The sequence below is a fragment of the Ambystoma mexicanum genome, chromosome 6q (genome assembly GCF_040938575.1).
Source record: "Ambystoma mexicanum isolate Mex_15411 chromosome 6q, UKY_AmexF1_1, whole genome shotgun sequence".
In the NCBI taxonomy this organism is placed as follows: Eukaryota; Metazoa; Chordata; class Amphibia; order Caudata; family Ambystomatidae; genus Ambystoma; species Ambystoma mexicanum.
This window is the reverse complement of record NC_090937.1, coordinates 892,792,969-892,820,153: the sequence shown is the minus strand read 5'-3', so window position 1 is coordinate 892,820,153 and position 27,185 is coordinate 892,792,969. Positions and strand designations below refer to the sequence as shown.

The 27,185-nt window shown below is 43.8% G+C and overlaps 1 protein-coding gene across 1 annotated transcript in view; it reads right to left on the bottom strand.

Moving 5' to 3' along the window:
• The window catches only part of GALNTL6 (polypeptide N-acetylgalactosaminyltransferase like 6), a 2,999,321-nt gene that overhangs the window by 1,949,386 nt on the left and 1,022,750 nt on the right, over positions 1 to 27,185 (bottom strand). The gene's annotated exons all lie outside the window — the stretch shown is intronic.

Sequence of the window (27,185 nt, the reverse complement as noted above, 5' to 3'; positions counted from 1 at the left end):
GTGAAATCCTCCACTCAGACACTGCGATGATGTGAGCAGCAGAGTTGCCCTTTAGAGGGTTAAAGAAAAACCTGAGCCAACATTTGGTCAGGACATACCAGAGTGCCAACCAGTCTGCTAGCCAGCCAGCCTTTTCACTTTCTCTCCCCTTTTTTTTCTTTAGCCTTTGCACTTTTGGGTGCCCCACACACTTCCTGTTTGGTAACTAGTCCCCCCCTTTGTGATCCTCCTGTCGCAGCCCACATTTGATGTGTAATTGACAAAACACTTGCAGCCTGATTCACAAAGGGAATCAGGCTCTAAAGTCTTGATTGTCCTGCAAACAACATAATGACCTCGGACTGATCTGCAAAAATGTATGGAATGTCCGTGCAAAGAAATTGTTTTGTTAATTCAGCCAAGTTGCAAAATAACTTTTATGTGCATTGGCCGAAGGAAGGGGCAAGTGAAAGCCTGAGGTTACACATGCATGAGGGATCTCAGCATCCATTTTGACTTACCCCACACTCCATGCGTAGGTCACAAGAGGATCTGCTGTGAATACCAATCAAGAAGAAATTGCCTCATCCCAGCAACACCAGGGATAAAATCAGAGACCAGCCATTGATGGACTAGGCAATCAGATGATGAGAGAGTGTGTCATAACTTCTGGTTTGTGGCTTTACTTTTTGCCTGTAACATCACTCCTGACGGCCATCTTGGATCTGTGGCATCACATCATGCCTCTGTCTTGCACCTCCTTCCTCCAAAGCCTTTGCACGGCTTTGACATCTCACCACTAAAACTCAGGACATCCTGTCCACTTTCTCTTCCTCTACCTCCTCTTCTTCTCCCTCTACCATTCCAGTCTGCTCTCTGGATGTTTCTCTGCTTCCTTTCTCTTCCTGCCCACTGTTCACTCACAATGTTGTTTCTAGACAAGTCTGATCTCTGAAAGTCTTGTCAAAGCAGGGGCTCCCCTGCTCCTCCAGAACCATCAAGGACCATATCAACACCCTGCTGCAGCCTTAGCCGATTTCTGCATTCACTATTTTGCCACTGGAACCCCCTACCTCCCCCAAGCACTCCATTGTGCACCCCTTTCATAAAAAGCTATCTGCCAATGCTTTCTCTCCTGCAAACTGTTGCCTGATCTCCATCACTCCTTTCCTGGGCAAACTCCCAGAAAAGCTGTCCATCTCCCATCTTAATCTACTTACTGAATCTGTTGGTTGTCTCCATGACCACCAGTCTGGCTTCAGAGAAACCAGAAGCACTGAACCTTCTCTCCTGAACAACCATGAAGACTTGCTCTCCAATCTCGACTCTAACCTCCCATCTGTCCTCATTCTCCTTGATGTATCCTCTGTTTTCTACACGGTCAACCACACCATCCTGCTCAATATTCTCTGTGACAACCTGGTCAGGCCCTTGCCTGGTTGATCTCCTTTCTCACTGATCAACCCTTCCAGGTCCAACTTGGGTTGTTCCACTCTTCCATCTCTCTCTCTACTTGTGCTTTTCCCCAGGGGTTTAACCTCACTCCCTAGCTCTTTAACCACTACCTAGCATCTCTGGCTCACTGCATCTGTACCTTCTGCTCTAACTTTCAGTGTTATGTGGAGGACACCCAGCTCTCCTTCAAGCTCCCCTCAGGCTCTTCTGCTTCTTCTCTCATACCAGACTGTCTTTCCACAATTCAGGAATGGTGTGCCTCCAACAATCTCGGCCTTAATGCCAGTAAAACTGAGATCATATTCATTGGGACTCCCGCTCCCGCCTTCCCTCTCTCACTCCGCCACCCACCCTAGGCCCTCTACCTGCTCCTTCCTGTGAGGCTAACAAACTTGGTTTCATCTTCGACTCCACCCTCTCATTCTATCCTCACATCCCAGATGTCTCTATGAAGTAACACTCTCAGCTGCACCTCCTCAGAGGTATTCTTCCTTTTCTAACTTTCCCCCAGAAGTTCACTGTCTCCAGAGCCCTGATCCTCTCTAGGCTCGACTACTGCAACAGCCTCCTCCCAAATCAGCTTGCCAGAACAGGCTTGCAATAATTGTCATTGGCCTCAAGCCCAGGGAGTGTATCTCTCCAGCCATGAAATCCCTCCAATGGCTCCCTGTGGCTGCAAGGATCGGGTTCAAGACCCTGTGCATCACCCACAAGGCTTTCTGGGGCCAGGGACCACACTACATTCAACTTTCTCTTCCTAATAATCTTCCTTCTCAAGCCCTACACTCATCCACCTGTAACTCTCTGAGGGTCAGGCACTTCTCCAGGCAGAGAGTGGGGATAGATGTCCTCGGCTGGGGCCTTCCTGTTGGAACAGCTTCCCCACCTCTATAAAAAACTTGTGCAGGACCACCTAAGTATCCGTAAGCAACTCAAGACCTTCCTTTTTCGCTACCACTGTCTCTCTCCCTCTCCTTTGCTGATGTCCCTGTTTGCTGCACATACTGGTTTACCTGGCAGGTACTGAACTAACAAGACCAGACTCCTGCACAACCAGTTGCCCTTGCAATGCCACTTGGCCTCCCAACAACCCCTGGCACTTCTCCCCCTCTCCCCACCTGCACTTGCGCGATCTGAATGACACACGGCCTAGTAAGATCGCTGATTTGTCCTCCCTTCCTTGTCTTGTAACGCCTAGATACACTTGTGTACAGGCACTTTATAAATTACTTATCATATCCTACTATATCAAATATCATATCATCTTGGTGCAGTGACTTCACTTCTCGTGGCCATCTTTGATCAGTGACATCACTTCTTGTGACCGTATTGAATAGGTGACATCACTTCCCGCAGCCATCTTGAGTCGGCCTACACTTCAGCTGAAGGCTACAAGAGACTTGTCTGGCAACACCAATCTAGAAGAAATCACCTCATCTCATCAACACCAGGGACAAAATCAGAGACCAACCACTGATGGACTAAGTGATCAGGTGACGAGAGCATGTGCCATCACTTCTGGTTTGTGGCTTTACTTTCTGCCTGTACCATCACTCCCGGCAGACATCTTGAAATAGGTGGCCTCAGTTCCTGTGGCCATCTTGGATCAGCAACTTCACTTCCTGTGGCCATCTTGAGTCAGCTCTCACTCCAGCTGAAGGTCACAAGAGACACCTATGTGCACACCAATCAAGAAGACATTAACTCATCCAATCAACACCAAAGACAAAATCAAAGACCAACCACTGACGGACTAGGTGATCAAGTGACAAGAGCGTGTGTCTTCACTTAGGCACTCCTAAAGGGTGTCCACCCCGGGGAGCCCCATTGAAGGGTTTAACTGAGAAAAGTGGAGAGCACCAACTGACATGCCTTTTGGCCGCTTCACCTATGAGCCTTTGCTTTTGCCTTTCTTCCTGCTGCATCTGTGTGTACTCCTCGACTGCTAATTACTGTGCTGACTCATCACACTGCAGAACTCACATCCAATGCATTCACTCCTGCTGTTCTTCCTACTTTCCACTCCTTATGCTTTCTACATACATGCTGCAACTTCCTCCTTTCCTATCCCTATCATAAAATTCCCATCTCGAAACTCCTACTGCTCTATCTCTCTTGCAGCTCATAATTTTAACAAACAAAGCCAACAAGCTAACCATACTTCCACTATCACCTATCCACCTTGCATCTCTTGCTCTGAGACTCAACTTCTCTACTCGTCATTACTGCATCAACTGTACATTGCACTCTGGAATGTTCAATCTGAATGCATCAAAACTACCCTTATCACTGACTACTTCCACACCAGTTTTCCTCCTCTAGACCTCCTTTCTACCACTTACACTTGAATTTCTCCATGTGACTATGACCTGGCAGTCCTACATGACTACAAACTATTCTTATTTCACCCTCCTCGTCTGACGGGCAGAGGTGGAGGTGCCAGACACCTACTCACTTCACGCCTCAATGCATCACAAATCTCCAATGCCACAACCTGCCCTACCTCTTTGAATTCACCATCTTTACTACTGTTCTGCCTCTCTCAGTTCACATCACCTCCATCTATTTCCCTTCTGGTACCACTGGACCATTCGTCGATGAACTTGAACAACTCCTTGATTCTCTTTCCACTAAACATCACCTCATTCTCTTAGGTGACTTTAACCTTCCCTCTCCAACCACTTCTCAGAAATCTGAACTTTAGTCTTTTCTCAATGACCATGCTCTCCACTCTATCCATAACCTACCGATACACACCATGGGCAGCTCTTTGGATCCATTATTCATCTACACCTCTCTCTTAGCCACTAACACTACTGTCACACCATCCCTACCTCATTACTCCTTTATTTCCACTACTATTTCCTTTCCACCCTCTGATCTCTCCTCACCACTTCCCCATTTATCTCAGAAAATAAATGTAGACCTTCGGCCATTCCTCCCTTTCTCTCAGACTAACCGTTCTCACTCTCCTCCTTTACACCTGATGTCTCTTCCACTAACACTGCCTTCTCCAGCTTCCAATCACTACTAAATCACTAATTCTCCTTTCATTTCCCAATGCTCACGTTCACTCCTAAGACTCAGCATCCTCGACCATGGGTCACCCAATTCAAATGTTCTCTCTGCACAGACATGTGTCAGCTGCTTTGCAAATGGAGGGTTACCCACTGGCATGAGGGCCAGATACTTTACCTCTCAGATGTGAACTATCTCAAGTCTTCTCTTGTTAGAGCAAAAACAGACTTCTTCTGCATCCTCATTGACTCTGACTCCAGACTCCAACCACCCTCACCGGCTACAGGGCACCCCAAACTCACTTCTCACTCATCCTAAACCTATGACTATCAAATCCGCTCTCACAGCTAATGAGCTAGCTGAATGCCAACATTAGAGACTCTCTCCTGATCTTCCTTACACTCCCCCCTACATTAGCTGCTCTGTGTACACTACCATCAATCTCTGCTTCTAACTTGTACTTTAATCAAATTAGTACAGAAGAATTATCATCTCTACTGATGAGGGCCAACTCCTCTTGTGCCCCATTAAATCATCTTGCTCCTCAACCAGTGAAGCCTATTGTCCTTTTAATGGCCTCTCACCTCGCTGAACTCTTCAACCTGTCCTTAGATTGTGCTTGCTTTCCCCTGTATTTTTAAAATGGTCATCCTCCTCCTAAAAAAGCAAGAGGCTCATCTGAATCTGCCGACTAACTTTCACCCTGTGTCTTTCCTTCAGCACTACTCTAAAGTGTCCAAAAGTGTCGTGTTCAACCACCTTACCAATTTCGTAGACATTGACAACCTTCGAGACCACCTAAAAAAAGGTTACTTCTGCGGAAACTGCTCTCATAACTGTCTCCAACTCCATATCCTCTGCTAAGCACTCTAACCTATCCTCTATAGTAATTATCCTTAATATTTCTGCTGCCCTTGACACTGCCAATCACACTGGTCTCCTTAATACTCTCTCTCTTCTTGGGATTCATGATTGAACGCTTGACTGGATTGCACCCTACCTGGCACCTCACCAATTCTCAGTCTCCTGGAGCAACAACACCTCTCAACTCACTACTGCAAATGTTGATGTTCTACAGGGTTCTGTCTTGTATCCTCTCCTCTTTACACTTTACACCTCTTCTCTTGGGTCACTAATCATTGCCTTTGGATTCTTATACCAACTCTTCGCGGATGACACCCAAATCTTCTTCTCTTTCCCTGAGCACTCTTCTGTTCTTTCCATAAAAATTTCAAACTGTCTCTCTGCCATTAAATATTGGATAGCTCTGAACTCTATGACATTAAACTCTGCCAAAACAGAGGACCTCTTCTTTCCTGTAAAATACTCTGTCTCATCTCTTCCCCTGCCTATTCAGTTCCCAACTGACACCATCCCCTACTCTTCTTCATCTAAGAACGCTGGTGTTATCTATGGCACTTCTCACACCTTCTCTACTTTCATATCCAAAACTGCAAGAGCGTCTCACCTCAACCTCCTAAATGTTAGGAAAGTCAGACACCTCCTTCCTTATAAAACTGCCAAACATCTCTTAAACACTCTTGTATTATCCAAACTGGACTATTGACCCAGAACCCTCTTTGGTCTCCCAAACTATGTTTTCTGTCCTCTCGACAAGATCAATAACTTTGCTACTAAGACTCTCTTTGAACTTCCTCACTTCACACCCAATTCCTCCTACCGTCACCATGCTGGATGGCTGACAATGGAAAACAGAGTCAGATTTGTCTGCTCCTGATTGACAAATCTATCCATGGAAAGCAGCACCATATTTATCCTCATCTAGGCAAATCTACAAGCCTTATCGTAGTTTCCGGTCTGCCTCCTCTGCTATCCTTGTGGCAGTTTGCCCACCCTGTGATTCCTCGTGTTTCTGCTCTTTCTTTCTTCTTGCTCCACTGACATGGGATTCTCTTCCCCTAGGCATCTGTGAAACAGTCAACAATGATGTGTTCAAAACCAAACTAAAAGACTACCTCTTACCTCTGAGTTACCCTCTTAACCTATTGCTCATCTGCTTTCTAGCTAACATTTTTCCTTTCACCTCTACCTTGTTCCTCACTTTCTACTGTCTCCTCTCTAGCACTTCATCCATCATGGTCACATCCCTAACAAAGCTGGCCTACCTCCACTTAAAAATGTCTAATGTTGATGTTCCTTACTCCAAGCATGCCCACCCATGTATTGTTCCCGGTGACTGTACTATTTAACCCCACTCCACAACCGGATCAGAAAGTCGATCAAGCTCACTCAATTGTATGAAACTCCCTGTTTCCTTTCAAACCTGATTTCTTATACTTTTTACGTTCTTTTGTGATCGAAGGAGCACGGTTCCTTCCTATAAAAATGTATATTTTTCTTTTATGTGTCTGGGATAATATAATCAACCTTTAAAAAATTGCTATCACACATGGTACCAAACAAACATGAGTAGTAAAATGCAAACAATTAAATATCATTAATAAAGTTAAAATTGCCTGAATTTGTTCTCATCCAATTCATGGCAACTGAATTTGCGTAAACAACTTAAAAAACGCAATATTAAGAGAAGTACATGTTGCACTCAAAAAAGAATTCCCAAAATGCATAGGATTTATACATTCAACACGGTAGACACATTTCCTAAAATACATCAATCGAAGATGCACTTGCTCTGTCCAATCGAATAATATGTGTTGTGCAGTTTCTACTGTTTCAATATTGACAATGTGCTAGATCACAGGTTAGAGCCTTTCTTTTTCATAATATCTCTTTTTTAAGTATTAAGTTTAATCAAACCTGCATGATAAATGTAGCCAGTGACTTAGAGGTCTACTTTTCTACACATGGAGCCAAAAGGCACTGCTTCTTATGTTCAACCCATAACTGTTTGAACAGTGTGTAACCATGCAGGGTTTCAATTATGGTGGTCCAATCACTCTTATAAATAGAGTTTTTTCATCTCTACAACGATGCTCTATCAACTGTGCTTCTGTTAATTGTAGTTCACTTAAAAGATACTCACACTGGTTGGCAAATGTACCGACTGCATTCTTCCCCCTATTTGTGCGTGCAGCATTGAAATCAACAAAGAAAGAACTTACAGCAGGGACAAGGATCTTTCTACAAAAACTCAACAATCTCCATCTGGCAACCACCTGGAAAGATCTTAAGCCAAGTTTGTAATGAATAGTGGTCACCACACCAGAGCAGAGTTTGGGAGTTTTAGGACTCTGAGCCACATTCTAGCTTCTAGCTTTACAAAAAACACAAGCATTTAGCTCAGAAATTATTTATTTCGACAAAAAAAGTCATGAAAGCACATATTTAATACAAACTTCATGATATACAACATAATCTAATAGATAACCTCACATAAAAGATTAAAATCTAAAAGTACATGAAATATGTCAAAAATAAAAATCAACCATTCCCCCTCACTCTTTGTTCGTATCTCCATGCCCAGACATGATATTTGCTGGTCGCATACATTGCAGGCGTGTCAGTAGAATGTAGACAGATTACCATTGCCTCCCTAATCGTCCTACAACCACGAGCCAAAAACATTGGCTTTAATAGGCGGTTTCTCCAGGTCAATGTGGCACGGCACAACATTAAAGAAATGAACCACGTTCTCATTCACATTGATTCACAGCGAACACACAGGAGAAACATTATTGTCCCATGTATGTTTCAAAGCTGATGTGGGCAAAATCTCAAAATGCAATTTAATTGACAAAGATTTTTCATATTTGGTGCTAACATAGTCAAGATAGTCCTCATATCCCTCCTTCACTTTGATTGAACTATGACGTGCCAGAGCCGGGGGACCTACCTTCTCATGGGAGATGTCACTCAAGCATTGTAAACTGTGACAACTCGATGCCGTACATCACTTTTGGAACCACTTTCTACAAAAAATATTTAATTACGGGTTACAGGGTAATACAATTGCCAACGAGCTGATGAAAAGGTGCAGGACAATTCTACAAATCTGCAGTGCTGCAAAATGTGCGACAGTTGCATTTTTCCATATAATTAAAGGGAGCGGAAAAATGCAGTGTATTCCAGATTCTCAGGACACCCCAAGGCTGAAGTCGAGGGTACACGTGGGTGGACTCCGTCCACCCCACCCCAGCTAAAATGAGAAACATTGAATGTCCTCTTTGAATGTTTAAATTAAAGCCAACCTCGGGAATTGAACTGCAGTCGTCAGGTTTGCTCGCCGGATACTTCCCCACTGCACTTTATAACCTGATGACAATAACAAACTAAAAGTGAAATGTCCCATTTCGGTACTGCAAGTTGCAGGGATAACATTTGTATTGGTTCTTGGAGTTTAAAACATTCATACCTTTTAACGTTTTAAAAACTGTTAGAAGAAAATATCCTCTCTTGGTGTTGTGTGTGCGTTGATTTTATGAAAGGCAAATGTCATTTGTCATGTGTAATTTGGGTGGTTATGCAAAACCATTTTAATGAAATGTGCATATTGCACCTTGATATGCCAATTTCTGGCCACTTCACATCCTATTGCATTTGATGATGAGTCCCTCCACTTACATTTTTAGGACTTGACCGCTGTTACACTCTCAAGAACCTAACCCGCCCCTAGAATTAATATGGACATTGGGCCTCATTACGAGGTTGGAGGTAAGGGGTTACCGGCACCGGTAAGGATGCCGGTGCCGGTAACCCCTTACCTCCGTATTCCGAGGTCCCTTAGCGGGTCCCGCTATGGGCACCTGGTTTTACCAGGCGCCCTTAGCGGGAGCCGCTAAGGGAACAGGGAGCTAATAACGGGCCCCCTATTAGCGGGCCCATCATTAGCTCCATCCTCATTCCCATTGAGCCCTATGGGGGCTCGAATGGGAATGGGGAATGTTTCTCAGAATGGGGATTTACCGGCTCCTCCACGGTTCGAATGACCCAGTAAGTCCCTATTCCGAGAACCCGGACCCGGAATGCGGTAAGTGGGTAGCTACCTCCTACCTCGTAATGAGGACCATTGAGTCTAACATAGCAGCAGTTTGGATCTAATTCAGGTTTTTTACTAGATTCAGATAATGCGCAGTAACATTTTGGATTGACTTCAGAATGTCAATTTGCTGTATTCAGGAAGAGCATGATATGTTGATTTCAAGACAGAAAAGGTTGAACAAATAATCACACCCCTTCCCAAAATAACATATACCCATTTAGTGGCCGACACCGAAACTCTACAATTGATTCCTACACTAACATATGAAGAAAATAATACCGATGTTTCTCCAACGCCCTGGAAAAGAAGATATACAAATCTTGCCAGAGCTGCCATTCAGACGGGGACGATAACATACAAAGGGACTATTCTTCTCCTGAGACTAAAAGAACAGCAGACTCCGATCTGCCTAAAGCACAAAAGGCATGCCATGGTTGGCGACAAGGACTCGCACATCTTGTGCTGCGAAATATAACAAATGGCAATTCCTGCTTGAAGGAGTCACTTAGTGTTGGCACTGAAAAGAGAACAAGTTTAGAGGCTGAGAGGAGATATATCGCATTTAGAAGAACAAAGAAGGAAAAAGCAAAAGCAGCATATATAATCAAGGCATTGATCTGAGGAGAGGAAACATTTGTATTGGGACAAGGTCTGCGTGCTCATTGTCATTGTCGACAGCAATGCACGTGAGCTTGTGCTCAATGTGTTCTGCTATCTGTGTGTATCTTTTTAGCTTGGACATTCTCAAGAACACCCATTGGGAGGTAGCTGTGTAACTAACTGATATTCTTTGCTTTGTAGGTGTTACTCTCCTGCTTTCACTCTGTTGGATACATTGTTAGATGTCTATGTTAAAGTATGCAGTGAGGTTGATTGTCACGCACAATCTGGGATTCTAATTGTTATTTATCATGTGCTTAATACCCAGAGGTTTCAAAGCGCGGACCGGGGATCGAACCTGGTCTTGCTTCCAAGACGAGAGTGATGCCCCTGAGCTATCTCCCCAAGACTAATTAGATGCATTCAGAATGGCTTTCTGACCAAACACATGTCAAGCAATGCATCACCCAACAGTTGGTTGATGTGTAGATTGCAACTTATACTGGACTGCCAAATGCAGGTAATATTCTTCACTGCCTGGGTGAATTTTGTTGGGTTCCCAAATAGGGATGGACATGGGTCAGAATGTAAGACGTTTGCTCATTTCTTTTTGGAGCCAAATACAATAAACTCAGTATTGGATGGATTAATTTGGAATTTATTTTCCAGCATACAGCTTTATATTGCGCCTGCAGATGTTAGAACTCAATCTATTGCCTACAGTGGTTGCTTCAGCCAGACATAGATCTGGGTGTCATCGGCATATGAGTGGTAACATAGGTCAAACTGGGAGAAGGTGATCAACAATGTACGGATGTAGATGTTAAACAGCATTGGAGACAAAGAGGAGCCCTGAGGCACTTCACAGGTGACAGGTAATGAATCGGATAGGTATGAACCTGCTTTGACCTACTGAGAGCAGTCTGTCAAAAAGGAGGTGATCCATTTCGAAATTGCCAAAGGCTGATGCCAAGTCTAGCATGGCAACCATGCTGATGTCACCTTCATCAGCAGCCCGGTGCAGTTTGTCCCAGATGGCTTTCTCTGTCCCGTGACCTGGTCTAAATCTCGACTAGTATAAGTCCAGGATGCTATGTTCGATCTTTTCCAGGATTTTGCAAGCAAGCAGCAGAAGACCAGCAATTGGATGGTAGTTTGACAAAATGTTATGGTCTAATGTTGGTTTCTTCAGGAGGGGCATACAATATGATTGTTTTAAATCTGGTGTAACACATCCCTGGATTAGGGAGACATTTAACAGGGCTTAAGGAATTCCAGTAAGGGTCTAATGTTGGTTTCTTCAGGAGGGGCATACAATATGATTGTTTTAAATCTGGTGTAACACATCCCTGGATTAGGGAGACATTTAACAGGGCTTAAGGAATTCCAGTAAGGGCATGTGTGTTCTGCTTAGCCAGGTAGGCAGGAATAGGATTGTATCTAAAATTAATGGGTTTAAGTTTGCTCATCAAATTAGAAACATTTTGTAAACTTACCTTGCTTAATATTCTCACTCAATAAACAGATTAGATTGTTGAACAATGGGTTGAGCATCAAGGTTGGTCCTGATCAACTGATTTATTTCCAAGAAAAAAACAAGAAATTCATTGACCATTTTTTTGTGACGTGGGTAAACTGAAATTGGTACATGTGTGACTAGTAACAATATTGATTGCCTAAACAAAGCTTTAGGTGTATTATCAGCGAGATTAATTTGCTTTTGTAGGCATAAAGATTTTTCAACCGTAATTTCTTTCTTGTATGGATCCAGAGCCAATTTGGCTTCATAGCGATGAGCTATATGTCTGGTTTTAAGCCATATTTGTTTCCATCTTTCGGTAACTTCTCTTGAGAGTTTTCAATTTATCATTATACATTTGGTTGTTTCTCTTCAGAGACATTTTGACACTTTTAAGAGGGTCAGTAGTGTCACAATTGACTTGCAGATGTGACATACATTTAGTATATAACACTGCACTGTACATGTCAGGTTGTATCAGGGTTAATACACTCAGTAATTCTTCACTGCAAATAAGATCAAGGTCCTTTTTTCGACAGAACAGTTGTACACTGACGCTCATGCACGTCCTACGTTGTCTAATATTAATAGACATAGTGACACTCACCACAGAATGGTGACCAACTGACTGGGATGTTTTCAAGATGGCATAAACCTATGCCTCTGAATAGTACGGTGTCCAGGCAATGGCCGCCAGTATGCGTGCAAACTCCAATTTCCTTGGGAGTTGTAATTCAATTGTATGTTTGTACCGTCTGCTCTTATCAGACCGTATGCAGCATTCAGAAAGAAGCGCTGCTCGTATCTCAGTGGCAACGAGCAGAGTAAAACATATTCAAATCTAGGTCAGGCTCAACAATACATGACCAGCCAGGTATGACATTTTCAAATGTTAAAAATAAATTGTGTTTTAAATTCCTAAAAACTAAGAGCGCATCAGTACGATCAATAGTGCAGGACTGCCAAATAATGAATATATTAATACAAGAAAGACACGAGACTTGATCTGTTTGTAAAATGCAATTGCCCAGGTTTAGACTTAATGCCTGGCCGGTCTTCAAGTGCTGATAAAATAAGGCAGCTCAACGACAGGAAGGTTCAGTGTTTTGCCCTAGACCAAGTGGATAAACTAGGACTAGATCCATTGTGTCCTGTACCAAGTATTGCTAAACTGAGGAATCATGACCAATTCTGTCTCAGTTCAAAATACCTTATTATAAAATCTCCTCATTTGTTAATAGTGCAAAAGCTTTCACACTCAAAACGATCAAAGGCTGAGCCAAGCACACCTGTGATACGTTTGTCCCTAGCCTGGCCCTATCAAGCTTCCAGAATTACTGCCTATTGCAAAGTCTCCTCACTTTACTATTTACCCTTTCAGTATTACTTATTTTAATTTCCTGAGAAATGTAAAGGGCTGTGCCAGGAACATCTAAAATGCAACTTGTGCTTCTCCACCACTACTGACCTTTTAGAGGTTCCTGCATTTCACACAATCTCTCTATTTATCATTATGTAATGCAACATCACACATGTGATCTCCCTCAGGTGCATACAACGTTGAATATGCCACACCAATAGTATGAAAGAAACCACCACTGCTCTACTAAAGTTTATGTGGTACAGGACTCTAACATTCAATCTTAAAACATACTATTACCCTACATATTTGTCTTATTTACCACCGTACTAAAAATACTTGACAGATACTCTACTGCTGGACATGAAGCTGCCTCTAACCCATCCCATCCTTTCATTGGTGCGTACTGCTCTGTCATCAGTTTTATCCAGAAACTCCCCTTGACCTACATTCAGTGATATCCCCCACCAGCTTCACCCAACGAATTCCTGCAGCTCTCTCCAGAATCAATGCGCTGTGTCTGTCCCTCGCCACCTACCCTGTCCTCGCACTGTCCTCCTTGTTCTGTACCCTGTCTCGAACTTTACTTTAGGAACAAAGCGAGCATGAAAAAACCTATCTGCTATGAACAAGTCACCATACTTATCTTTGCCAAAAATTGCTTTCATGTGTGATTTAAGACCCCTTGCAGTGCTCACGCTGTTTGAATAACTAATAAACACTTGTAACATGTTATCTGGTGCAGTTGACCAGATGTGTAATATTTCCCAGTGAAAACATTTATCTCAAAAGGGAACATGACAGAGCAATCTCATTTAGCAGAATCATTTACTTTTGCACCATGAAGTGCAGTTTCTGCTGTAGCGTCACTAGATTATAGTGTTGGGGGAGGCAAACCAGGGGAATAGATACAACAAGGGGGTGGCACAACAAATAAGGGTCAACAGGCCTAAAAACGTGGCACATTAAACATGTTCCGAGAAGCTTTAAGACAACAAATGTTTTGCATCAAGTTAATATATATCCTAAAAAGTTAACTCACATTCAACAGTTGCAAAAATGCACTATGACCTTAGCAAGAGACTGCATTCGTTTAACTCAAGGAGACATCACACCCAGCACAGCTGCAAACAGTGTCCAGAAAGAGGTTGTATTTAGCAGAAAAGCAGAAAGAAAAGCCAGTCAAAAAGAGTCAGTTTAGCAGAAGTGATATCACAGGGGCGCTGCTGGTGGCTGTAAAATGGCCGCCGCCTGAGAGAGCTCACATCCAGCAACACCAAATGTCCTGCAACATCCTTTTGTGTTGTGGCTTTTGAATACTACAGACACTTGCATCGGGTTGGCAGTAATTTGTGCACCGCCCAAACCCTTCCCTTAATTGCCTAGTTGGTTGGTGGATGGTGACACCTGAGCCCTGCGGTGTACATCTGGCCCAAGGGTTTTGCTTGCAGCGGCTGCATCCTATTTTGTGGACGGGGCACACGTACGCACTTTCACATCAACCCCCGGGGATTTACTCAGCTCATTTGAGGGGATGTGATCATATGATCCCGATTGCATGAGTACCACAGAGCAACGTACTGCGAGCGCCCCAACAGGCACAGGCTACGCTCCCATGCCCCTCCCTCACCCTCCACCTGGACTGCCTTTCGGTGGCAGACTGGTGCTTAGACGCACATTGGGCTGTTCTAGGGAGTGCAGCATGGATGCATCCCCCCGGACACCCTGTGCTCAGAGCTTGCTAGGGTTGCAGGCCCTGCTCCAGCCTCTACTTCACTCCATTGGGGGTGCAGAGGCTGGTGCCTCGGACACGCATCATTGTCAGTTGTGCCGGGCTCTGTGGCTGCCTCGATCCTGGCTCCTGTACCCCTTGAAGGGGAAGCTTGAAAAACTATTGGTCTGCTGCATGGCCCGTGGCTCCTGTCCGCCTTGAAGGGGACGTCTTGAAAAATGCTTGGCCTGCTGCATAGTCCTTGGCTCAGCGAGGTGTGGGCACGCAGACTGGCACCTGATCATGAAGTGAGGACAACCTAGGCTCGAAAATAGATACACTGACATGCAAGTTGGAAACCTCAGCCATTCAAATAGACAAGCTATGTTTGCATACCTGTGGCTGATCAGCATATTGGGGATAATGAGGACAGTGTGGCATTCCTGCAGAGAGAGATGGTAACTCTACACAAATCAGTAAGATGTGTGGAAGCCAGAAATTATGATATAGAGGGAAGATCGTGCAGGAACAATAACTGCATTGTCGGGGTCCCAGAATCTACTCACATTGACAACATGGAAGAGTATGTATGTGGAAAAACTCTTGATAGATACTGTTGAGCACCCACCGGTATTTAATGTGTTTCTGGTCAAGAGGGCACACCACTCCCTCACCCCTAAACCACCCCCGGGTGCACCGAATAGACCCATCATCGCCAGCTACAGGGACAGACACAGCTTTCTCAGAGCTGTGAGGGGCAAGGAAAATTGCGATATGGCTCACAGACTTTAGCCCACAGGTATAGGAGCAGAGGAAATCGTTTCAGGCTGTTAAAAACAAGCTCAGAAAGAAAAATCTTCATTATGCTATGCTCTTCTCTGCTAAGCACATGATGGCAAGACCTGGTTTTTCACCAATCCTGCATCTGCTGATCGTTTTATCTCTGAACTACCTGAGGCTAACGAGGCCCAGGGGGACCTTAACCGCTGACCCGGGCACTTCCATCCTTGCTTGCTGTGCTGCTGGCCCCCATTAGGTAATTGTGGACACATACATCAATTTCCTTTTTCTGGTTGGGTGTGCCTCATATCATTGCTTCTCACAGTTTCCCATACATCCTGGTGCAACCCTAGACCCGAAAAGGGGCTTAAACTAATCCACAATGGAGCGATATTGGTTCCGTTGCTGGCCACTCAAGCGGTGCAACCATAACCAGTACCCTATTGGCTCAGTTACTGTGTTTTGTTTTTTTTCATTTTTTGGTTTACTTAGGGTGGGTAATATGCTGGTATGTTGGTGTTTCTGGCGTGGGTGTGGGGAAATGCTGTTATATTTTTAAGGTGCTTACATGTTAACTACTTCCTGAAGCAGAATTGCATGGTCATTGTTTGCCTCGTCTCTCCATCCATGAAACAAGGCGTAGCACACTGGCCATACTGTAGTAACGTGCTAATTATCCAATATTTAAATGCCTTTGAGGGGCGAATCTCTGAATGTAATGCCCTGGAACATCAGGGGGTTGCCAAAGAGTAGAACATTTAGTTTGGTGATTAACTATGCTAAATTGCACAAGTTCAATGTGCTGTGTTTACAAGAGACACACCTCCCTGTGAATGGTATGCTCCTGCTGTTCAGGGGATGGGGAATACATAGGTATGAATCTTCCTTCTCATCCCAGTCGTGGGACATTACACTATATATACATCCATCCTTGAAATGTAAATTTCATGATAAAATATGTAATGAGGAAGGGCGTTATATCATCCTTGCTTTTGAGTGTTGTGTGTTGAAAATTCTTTTTATCAATGTATATATTCCTAATGTTAATTCACCAAATTCTTTCGTGCAGCCCAGATTCATACACTTCTGGCATATGAAGTGGTGTGGGTGGAGATTTTAATTTAGCAATGTCCCTGGATCTAGACCGTTCATTGACAACACAAACAATGCTCTTCAAGGAGGCCACTGCCTGGGGCGATATAGCCAAATCAAACAGGTTGGTAGATATTTGGAGACATATGCACCACTATATAAGGGAGTTGTCATTCTACTCAGGAGCTCATGGCAGTGCCTCCAGGCTAGGCTACATTATGCTGACCAACCCCCTGGCTAGCATGACACAGCTTGCCAAAATATTACCAAGGACACTTTCTGACTATTCTCGAATATTGTCAGTCATTTCCATCCCTTATATAATACTGCACCCTCCACAATGGCGGTTCTGTCCTTGAGCCCTCCAGGATGCAGTGTTCCAGGCCGGAATTAGGAGGGATACTCTTGAATATTTTGCTCACCAATGTTCATTCGGTCCCCGACTACAACAAAATGGGAGTCCTTTAAGTTCTTTGTAAGGGGCTCTTGCATTTCCAGGGAGGGCGATGTCCTTAAATCCTGAGGACGACCCTGCGTTGTCTAGAAAAGAAATTAAAGAATGATAGCAAAAACCGTCTCAGTGGGAGTGGAGACCCACAGGTCGAGAAGTTACTGGCTGACAAGGGACTCACACATCTCGAGAACGCAAACAGGAAAGATAGATATTTGGCAACTAGGTACAATGAGGTTGGCAGACCCAGTCATACCCTAGCATGGGCGATCCCCAAAGAAAGGGGCCATGGCAGGAAATTGGTGGTTACTGATCCGAGCAGTATGTGACTCCAATGATAATAAGAAGATATTTCAGAACTATAATAGTCTATTATACTCATCTCAATTAACGATTTCCCCAGAGGAAAATTTGGTTATACCTTGACCGGGTGGCCTTAAGATGCCTGGACCCCGGTCTGGCAGACTAGCTGATCTCACCCCCTTCTGCAGAGAAGATCTGTAGGGTCATTCCGGATAATACAAGCGTTAAGGCACCTGGCCAGGAAGGTATAACGGCAGAATTTTACAAGGAGTATGCCGATATCCTAGCCCCACACTTATGTCGCATGTATGAATTTTCAATTTATGTGTGCATTCTCCATTAATCCCCCACGACGGCGTTGTCATGCTCCTGCTTAAACCTAATAAAGACCATTGCAGCTGTGCATCATATAGACTCTTGTTACTTATTAACACCGACAATAAAATCCTGATTAAATTGTTGTCTGACAGATTCCTCCCACATATGAATACTTTGCTTCCCCCGGAACAGGCAGGTTTAATTTCCAATAAACCCTTGATGCTAAGAAGGCCTTTGATTCAGTAGAATGGTCTTTCTTTTTAAATCTTGCAAAGGTCGGTGTGGGTCTCCTCTATGTTCAATCGATCTGTCTGCTGTATACAGCCCCTCAAGCTATGATACTGACAACCAAATGGACCTCTGATAGCATCTCTCCTACTAGGGGTATCCGTTTTGCTTTAACGTTGGAACCCCCTGCATGAGCTATACGTTTCATTCACATAGGGAGGGTTAAGATACATTCACATATTTCAACTATCTCCCTTTATGTGGATGATATGCTACTGTACACTAAGAACCCCAATCAAAATCTACGTCCATTGGTACAAGAAATATCATTATTTGGTGGATTCTCAGGATTATGTATTGATCGATCCAAATCTGAAATTCTGCCACCTTCTGTGACAGCACTCCCAACGAACTTTGATATCGAAATACGCCAGCGCCCTTCTCGGATGATGTTTCTCGGTATAGTAGTTTCCACCTCAACCATCTAAGCTTTTTGAAGAAAATGATCTGACAGCTCTTAAGAAGCTGGAGTGTAAGATCGGGGTCTGGATCCAGCTACCTCTGTCCCAGGCTGCTCGCCCTACCTTGGCCAAGATGGTGGTGGTCCCTAAGATGCTCTGTATCTTTAATATTGTTCCACTGATCCCACCCTCTTGGTACTGGAAGCATGTCCATTCAATGCTATCTGGATTAGTATGGGCGAGTGTGCAAGCGCGGATAGCACAATATACCCTTGTGCTGCCTTATGCCACTGGAGGTCTGGACTACCCAGACCTGTATACATATTTTCGTGCTGCTCAGATACAGTATGGTATTTGGTGGTGGCACCCCTCTGTGGATTTACCCCACATTAAATGTTGAAAGGGCTGTCGCCTGGCCAGACAATCTTAAAGGTCTGTTATGGGGAACTCACAGACTTATTCCCAGGGGGGAAATACAGCCTATTGTTGTGACACGCTGGGCATGAGACCTGGCCAACTGTGGGACTGGTGTGAAAGGTCATTACCACAATGAGTTTGCGCTACACTCGGTTCATGGGATTCCTCTCACTCATGAAGGGTTTTTTAGGACACAATTAAAAAACCTAGAGTCTCACTCCCTGGGTGATGTGGTGCAGGACGGTAGGTTTATTCAATGGGACATCCTGAAGGCTCAAGGACCCTGGAATGTGGTCTCTATGGTATTTATTACAGATTACGTGAGTCTCTTTGGGGGTTGTGGGACGAGTACCCGTGTGTGCTGGGCCCTTCCCCCTTAGCCCAGTTTGAGACCAACCCCCCAAACTCACTGTTGCAGTTTTGGAGCTATATATACATATCAAAACTCTTCACTCTACCCCCCTAGTGTTATTGATGGCCAGGTGGGATAGGGAATTGGACACGCCTCCGTCGGAGCCCCAATCTTTAGCGATTTGTAGACTGACCCAGAAGATATCTTTAAATTCTAGGTTTTGCTTATGCAGTTTACATTTTTACTCCAGACCTACCACACCCCAGCACAACTTCATAAATACTACCCCGAGAGAGCAGCTTTCTGTTCATGGTGCGACTTTGACCCAGCTGATTACATGCATATGGAATGGAATTGTCATCATATACAGTCCATTTGGGTGGGTGTGTACAAAACCATGGGCAAAATTGTCCCAGACTGTCCACGCAACTCCCCGGTGGCCTGGTTGCTTGCACTGTTTGAGGTCCCCATTAAAAGGGAAAGGAAACCGTAGTTGCCAGAGCCTTAATAGCTAAGACATGGAAGAAAGCGCCCCACCCACTGTGAAGGAATGGATCCACATGCTGAAAGTCTGTGAAACCCGGAAAACATCACACTCCTCCTCTCTTCCTCACAGAGCCAGACCAGTGGACTATTGGCCCCATTTCAGGTCATATATCCTTAGGAATGATGACCCCTTGGCATAATGATGTAACCTGTATGAACAGACATGATAGGACAGTCAAGGGTTAGTGTGTGACCAATAACTTAGTTCATTTTAAAATCACTCCTTGGATGGGACTCTGCTTAATAACGCTCATAGTAGGTGATGCCCTAACGACTTAGCCTTGTATGCCATATGTTTTGATTTGCATGTAATCTGCTTGCACTTGTACATTATTAACATATGTATCAGCACCTGATGTGGATTTTCAGGTGGGGAATAGAGAGGTTGTTATTGTTTCCAAATTGTTGGTAAAAACGTGAATAACAAGAGATTTAAAAAAAAAAAGCAGAAGTAATATCACTCATACCTCAGTTTCAAATTATAATCGAGGAAATCTGTTTAACAGATGAAATATCATCTAAACGTTCTAAGTATGGGGGAAAGGAGGCAATTGCTAATTTCATTGTCCCTACAGACTTGTTTACAGTTTTCAGTTTCTGGCTGTTCATCCTAGTGGCGTCGGGTGAATTGTTTAATTGGGGGGGCGAGCGTAGCAAGTGAGCTCCAAACAATTAAGAGAGGGTAGTAGGGGTTTATCCGCCTGAGAACATTTATTTTTAAAACAGTGGCTTGAAAGGGTGCATTTTACAGCACCTTTTTTCAAAAGCGGGTTAACGAGGCAAACAGTTTGTAATTGGTTTTGTAGGGTAACACATTCATTAAACATCCAATCAATGCAAGTCACAAACAGTGCACAGGATCATTTCTGCAACACATTTTCAGTTTTCCCACAATATATGCCAGTATAAAAACTTTTTCATGTAGGCTTTGCCCATACATTTTAATGCTAGCTGCACCAACATATGCCAGTATTCCCCACATAAGAACATACTCATGTTTGCTTTGCACATGATATTAGGGTACTCTAAGACAACATTTCCATGATTTTACTGCCAACATATGGCAGTACAACATGTAAGAACATACTTCAGTTGGCTTTACCATTAAAAATGCCATGCCACAGTATGAAAGCATGTCCAAACTGTATCAAAAGGCCCGTCTAGTCATGTAATAACACTTATCATGCTTGCTTTAACAAAGGTGCCCTGTACCACATTCATGACACAGTTAAACATGGCTAGACTAGCCGAACCAAAATGCCAATCTAGCCACATAATACCACTGACCATGTTTCTTTTATCAAAGATGTCCAATACTAAATGTCATGCCAAAGTAAGAAATGGCTAGACTGGCTGCATTCAAATGTCAGTCTACCTACATAATAACACATATCATGCTTGCTTTAGCAAATATGCTCAATACATTTAAGACTCTTGGAAAGAGTTATTTACCAGTGGTGGGGGGAAGGCCACCAATTGGGGGAAAACGTTGTAAATCGAGGAGCAATTTCCCCCCTGTTTCCCATCTGGGGATAACTGTGAGTTTGTGTTACCCAACCGCAGACAATGTCATTGTGTGAATCTGTAATACTCATTTTGACATACCTGAAAGAATGAAAGGCTGAGCAGGCTGGGCCAGTGTGCAAATTTGCGTTTTCTATATGCAACAAGATTTCTGACATCAATGTTTCAAAGTGCAGATCTTTCGCATAACGCTTCGCTACCTCCAACGTGACCTTAGACTTTTATTTAGAAACACTACTAAAAGCGAAATCAATCTCAACGCATACTGGATGCACTCTGACACCTCTGCAGGCCCTTAACATTAATCAAGAATCATTAATCAATGAATCAGTCCAACGAGGAAATAAATAAATAAATACATGGTGTGTGTGTGTATATATATATATATATATCCATATATTGTATTGTATTGTTTATTTATATAGCGCCTACATACATGAAGGTGTTTCAAAGCGCTCATATATAAAACATCTTTTCTGCTTTTTGGTCTGCGCAGGATGTAAAACACGCATACATGTTCCAGAATGCTCACTGTCCCGAGCCTTAATTTTCCATGCATGTTGTTCACTCATTCGGCCCAGCAGACATATTTGCAAGGTTAATCTGCATGTTGTGCATGAGAAAATATGCAGATTGTTTTACAAAACTCCCACGGTTACCTTACTGTAGAGCCGTTTGTCACACCTGGCAGGCATCTACAGGCTGCATGTTTAACTTGGATTGGCCCTGAAGGCACTGCCATGGTAGCTCAGCATATCACGTAGCGGCTGTCTCACCACTTGATGTTTAAATTAACCTCAAACCCTGTGAGAGGCGGTCTTGATAAAGTGCATCCTGGATGCACGAAGATCTATTGGCTCCAAAGATTTAACATCTGGCTCTATTACAGAGAATACGATGGGGAGGATGCGGGAGGGGGCAGCAATTATCCAAGATACGCTTTTGCAAGATCACGTTTGATTTAGTTCACAACAAATCCTACTCAGGTTCATGGTACTGATGTGGAACAATTGAAAACAAAACACCTTATGGCTCAATATCAATGACTGCATAATGATGTACATGGAATAGTTAATGCACACTGCAGGTAAGATTGGAAATGTGAAAGTATGCTATGTAATGCTGCAGGCTTTGCCTTAATGAGCAGTGAAAGTAGCCCAGTAGCTTGGGCAGATTCTCTCAAAATAAGATCAGGCATTGCAACATGTTAAAAGACTGAAGAAGAGTTACAAATTACAAAAACAAGACACATTTCCCAACCTGATGTAATGCAACCGAGGCCCCAATTCCCATCCTGGTGTTAAGTACTGAAAAGGTCGTTGAAAGGGTTAACAACCTTTTCGGTACTTAAGACCTGTTCTGAAGGAGGCATATTCTTCCAAAGTTGGAAGGAATACGCCATGATCGGAATACATGTGGCTGTTGCTAGGATGGGTTTGAAGCCAACGTAGCAACTGCCACATTCGTAACCTGTCTTTTTTGAAGGGTATTCTTGTGGCACTCCTCCAGTTTAATATGTGTGCTAAATCATGCATATATACGGTACCATTTTGGTGCCGTTAGACTGGAGGAGTGCCACAAGAAGCCGGTGCCAGTGCAGGGTGTATATGAACACTTTCATATACACCAAAGAAAGCAGCTTCAATGTTGTAACGTTGAAGCTGCTTGCTTTGATACATATGAAAGTGGCCTTGCTTTGGTGTGTATGAAAGTGTTCATATACACCAGCGGTGCATATGAACACTTTCATACACACCAAAGTAAGCAGCTTCAACATTGCAGAATATGAAGGTGTTAATATTCACCACATAGGTGTATATGAACATTTTGACATACAACAAAGCAAGCAGCTTCTGTGTTCTCGGCAGCATTTTTGTAAAATAACAAATATGTCGTTATTTTACAAAAATGCTGCCAAGATTTCAGGATTGCGTCCGTTATAACTAAAACAGGCGCAATCCTGAAGGTGCACTGTCGTGCACTGGGAGGACGCCCAGGCCCACTTGAGAATACTGGTGGAGCCTGGGCGCCCCGATTTGGTGCAGTGAATCGTGCTCTTTAGCATGTTGACTGCACCAAGTTAAGAATTGGGCCTGAGTCTTTCAGAGCATGACTTCTCTGATTTTGGCTACTCACTAGTGATGGGGACCTGTTCGGCCTTTGTGGTTATCCCCTTTTTTGGTTGTACTTATGAGGCACCAAGGGCAATTGTATCTGAGTGCACAGCCCACCCATTGAATATTTTTGGTGATGAGGTATCTGATTTAACCATGTCAGAAAACAACTCCAGGGGTCATTAATGACCTGTTCATGACCTGTTCTTGTTGTCTAAGGAAGCAATCTTGTGCATGTCCCATTGCAGAGAAGTCCAAGTTGTGTATACAAGGTGAACAGTGTTGTTGTTGGTCCAGTTCAGTAAACGTGCTTATTTCCTTGTGTTTTAATTGAATGAGAGTTAGCTAGATTTGGAGAGATTTGGTTAGAATATTTACAGCATGTGCTGCTGGGCTGTTGATAGAACTGGGTATTATTATTGGCACGTGCTGGCCTGTTTTTGCTGCTCTAGTACCACAACATGTTCTTGCTTATTTCTGCTTATTGGCTTTTTGAAACTTATGATAACGATTTTTGATTACACTGGTAGTAGGTGGGACATCTCATGAGTGTCCTAATGCTGGGCAGTTCATTATTAAGTATCTTAATTAGTTCATGTAGAAATGTTTTGTGCCAATTGATTGGTACCGGGTCTGATTGTGTCCAAAGTGTTAGTCTCAGCCTTAAAAGAGGTGCCTGAAAAGCAATGATTCCTTTCATATTTCCTGGTAAAGAGCATTCCTCGAAGGTTAGCTGGTCTTCCTGTATGAAAAGTTGTCTGTGCATAGAATCCCACTGGTTAGTTCACATTACTGCCAACTCAGCACCTGTTTGACTTGTCATGTTTTATCATGGAACCACTTCTAAGACAGCCACGCTGTGTGATAGCATTGTTGCCCAGACTTACAGGGTGATGCCTTTTCAAGATTGCATCTGTGTCCTAGCCATGGCAATTGCTGATTGAAAATATTTTCAATATGATTGTGCACTTGACAGAAAGACAATTCTGGGTCTTAAATGCTGTGGTGATGTTTTTCCATCATTCTAGTGTCTGCATGAGACTGGCCACACTATATTGCCCTCTCTGTAGGTGATTCCATGGAATGCCTGGAAGGCCTTCGTACAGGCTGTCGATGTAATTCATTGCTGACTAGCTACAGTTAAACCTATGCTGCCAAATTATAAATCACATGAATGTTGCTCAATGAATTGAAACAAACTTTACTAAACTCACATTGCGGTCCATGCAAAGTGTTTTCTGTGAGATTGCCTCAAATAAAAAAAAAAGGCATTAGGAATTTGTGATCAGTCTTGTAAGCAGAGACAGGAAGTTACTAGACCAAGTGGGTTCATTGAAGGATCGAAGGAACATTACAGTAGAATGTAATTATTGGATATACAGGATAAGGCATCCCTTTGTGACTAGTAAGAAGTATAGAATAACAGCAGCCTCTTGCATAACATACACACATTTGACATTTCTAGCAATTGACTAGTAGGATGGGTAAAAACTGAACTGGTTGGAAGCAGGCAGGGAATTACATTGTGCCTATCTGCTGTGCCTGCCTCAACATCAGATATGCCTTCCTGATCCAAGCTGCTGTCTTGTTGAGCATATGGTAATCCCTGATGGGCCCTACCCACATGCAACAGATCATTTGTTCCTTTCTATCATGGCCACCACCGCCGAGGCAGCCCCACATACTGCATAGAGCCCTGCTGCTGGTCCAACCTTTCATGCAGCAGATTGGATGCCAGCCGAACCCTGATGACTGTTGGGGAATTGGGAAAATAACAAACTTTGTGCACCATACCACAGACTGTGTGGTGGACATATCATCATTGCATTTGTGTCAGTTTTGCAAATTGCTACAGATGTTACAATATTTATGGGAAATGGGATGTTACATTTAGGTTAGCTTGTGTAATTTCATGTAGAGGTGATACATTTGTAGATTTGCATGCTTGCAGAAACATAACGATGAAACATTGTCACACGGAGTGCCCCTTCACACTCAGGTAAAGCAGGCAATTAATTTGTGCACGTGGAGTTTAACTGTATGAATGGCGGTCATGAGAGGAAGATCATAATGGGTATAAAATGCACACATAATGGTACACTGGTATGGGAAGTGTTTTTCGAATATAGTAAAATATATTAAATGTATGAGGTGGGATTGCTCTGTGTATTATGGGTCTCTGCAGTCTGGATTAATCAGAAGGGTGATTCGCCATCATGACAAAGGTTTGAAACGACTGCCAGCAGTCAGTGAACAGGTTTCGTAAGCGGGTCAATGGGGTTTTTGTTGTCAGTTTGAGGATGGCTCAAGTGCTGGAGGGCAAGGTAAGATATGATCTCTGGTGAGCTGGACAGCTCATTGTTGTAAGAGATATGCATCCTGTGAATCATGGGGTTATTTGAAGAAGGTGGATCTCCCGAGGCACTTGCAGAGACCAGCAGTAATACTTTTTAGGAGAATAATTGTGTTGTCAGAGAGTGGGTGGAACTCTTGTGAATAGGAAAAGGTCAGCAACTAAGAGTCATAGAAATCGGACACCAGACAGATCTGGTCAATGTGGTTAGCAAACACAAGTAGATCAAAGGGAATCTACATGTCTTCCTCTCGTCTTCATGTGCTTAGGTATTTTTGGGATAGGTCTGTGTGTGTAATCAATAGGAATTATATTATTTTGTAACAAAGAGGCAAAGCTGCCACCAAATATGAAGAGGTTTTTGGGAAGGGTGTGTTGAAGCTACAAAACCATTATATTAAAAAAAGACAGTCACAAGGGGGCATAATGTCTGTGTCCAATGAACTGTGTGGGTTTTAGATTACTCTGTACAGGGCAACCAATCATGTTTGGGGGATGGCTTTGTAACACTATTTGTGGGGTGTAATGACTGTTTTAAACTGTATATAACATGTGCTCTTTGTGTGGTTCAGAGGGATCAGGTTAACTTGTAGATGAAGCCCCTCTACTGGCCGTTCTACAATAAACGTGCTTTATGGACAAAAGGCACACATACTAATTTTAGAGGTGGGCCTAATTTGGGTTAAGGGGCGTAGCTAAAGTACCACTTCTCCAAGACATATCCGCCAATGGAAGGGAGCTGGCAGGCAAAGCAGGTCCCCCACAAAAGCGCTGCACTAAGGCTAATCACACCAGTCTGACTGGGTCATGATGACCAATTTGCCCATCTGCAGTACCTGCCTCAACATCACATATGCCTTCCTGCTCTGAGCTGCTGCCTCGCTGAGCCTAATGTAAGACCTGCTTGGACCTACTCACCTGAAACCGAGCATTTTCCCCTTTGTAACGTGTCTGTCACCGCTGAGGCAGCCCCACATATTGCAAAGAGCTCTGATGCTGGTCCAATCCTGCATACAGTGCATTGGATGCAGAGCCCTGATGACCCATCCACCAATGGCAGGAAGCCGGCCTCCCACAAAGGCCCCACACCAAGGCTGATCACCCCTGTCTGTCCCTGTCTGGGCCATCCAGACTTCTGATTACAAAGGTATGGGTGCTTCTGAGACCCACTATGTCTTCCCCAAAGCGGCTACCCCACCACTCCTCAATCTCACCTACCCCCTTTCTGCAACCAGCTAGGCCCACTGTGCTTGCTGTCAGCCCCCCTATGTGCACTACTATACCTCTGTGGATTGTGCATTCTAAATTTGACCCGCCTAAAGCCCCCTTACATCCCATGTACAGATACCACCAGACTTACTCGCCTCATCACCAAAACTAGATATCCATGTACCACCCCGAACCTTGAAAAATAATTGCAGAAATGCCAGATTTACCAGTGCGAACCATGACTGCACTGGCAAGCCATGTCACAACGTGGCCCTGCAGTGATCATGCTGTCCTGCTGCCTTGCAGTAGCCTAACTCCTACCAGTTGCCTCACGGGTCTGCCAACATTATCCAGCATACTCTAGCAAGCCTGCTCTACACCGATGGCAACAGCTCTACAGCACCCCCACTACCCAGCACCCCTGAATGCCTCATG